Here is a 1372-nt window from a genome sequence, read left to right on the forward strand (position 1 = left end):
TTTTTCCCTTTTTAGGGACTACTACTACGTTTGCTAGCCATTCCGGGTATTTGACTTCCCAGATGGACCCTATTTTAAGGAGTTTAGTTATATCGTCCTTGATGAAAGCATACTTGATCTCGGACTGGGGTCTTCTTTTCTACTTGACCGGATGAAATTTCGGGTCCATGCTCAGCTTGTGAGTGGTGATCTCCAGTGGGATTCCTGTCATGTCGAGATGGGCCAAGCAAAAAATCCATGTAATCTATAAGAAATTGAATGAGTTTTTTCCTAAGCTCGAGAGTTAACCCCGTGCCCAGGTATACCTTCCGATCGGCCAGATGTTCGATCAGTATGACCTGCTCCAGCTCTTTGACTGTTGATTTGGTAGCGTCGGAATCATCAGGGACTATGAAGGACCGAGGAACCCCGTAATCATCGTCTTCGTCAGTCCCTTGCTTGTCCGATTGGGTTGAGGCCGGCATCGGTCATTGCTATTTGGCTTCCTATTTTGCTTTTGAACCTGGCTCCTTTGTCGATGAGAGTGTTGATATTGGAATTACTTCATCGATGGCAAACATTTCCTTTGCAGCGAGTTTCTCCCGGTAGATCATTTTAATCCCCTCTGGTGTTGCGACTTTTAATACCTAGTGAAGGGTCGAGGGCACAACCCTCATGTTGTGGATCCACGGTCTCCCGAACAGGGCTGTACCTCATGTCCCCTTCGATCACATAAAACTTGGTCTCCGGGATGGTTCCAGCTGCGTTTACCGGAACACCACAGGAAGAGTAATAATCTTTCTTTGCAGGAACACCATAGGAAGAGTCGAAAAGGAAAGTGCTACTCGACAGTGTGTGTTTCAGTCATATGACGAGCAATAAAAATTTATTCAAAGAAGTCACCAAAATTAATGGAGGAAATGTGGTGATGACTCAAAAGGAAAAATTGTTGTTATCGGAACAGTTCCATTTAATAAAAACTGTGAAATTACTGAAGTTTATCTTGTGGACGGACTAAATTACAATCTGCTAAGCATCACTCAACTATGCGACTCTAGATGTAAAGAGAAATTCAAGAAAATTAGTTTTGCTATTGAAGATGAATCAGGTAAAATCATTCTTCCAGGACGAAGGTATGGAAATGTCTACATCTTAGATTGCATATATGAAGATCCTTGGCTTTGGCACAATAATCTTGGTCATGCTAGCATGCATCTGATTGAAAAACTGTCTAGACATAATGTGATGACCCGATAGGTAACTTTGAATTCTAGCCCTTATTTTGGTGTTTAGAGACCTCGATTAGCTACTTTTAGTGTTTCTCGATTTGCCTGCACAGTCTGTGTCTTTTACAGGAAAGTTTTTATGTGAAAAATTGAAGAAAATATGAATA

The sequence above is a fragment of the Nicotiana attenuata genome, unplaced genomic scaffold, assembly GCF_001879085.1.
Source record: "Nicotiana attenuata strain UT unplaced genomic scaffold, NIATTr2, whole genome shotgun sequence".
NCBI classification, from domain to species: Eukaryota; Viridiplantae; Streptophyta; class Magnoliopsida; order Solanales; family Solanaceae; genus Nicotiana; species Nicotiana attenuata.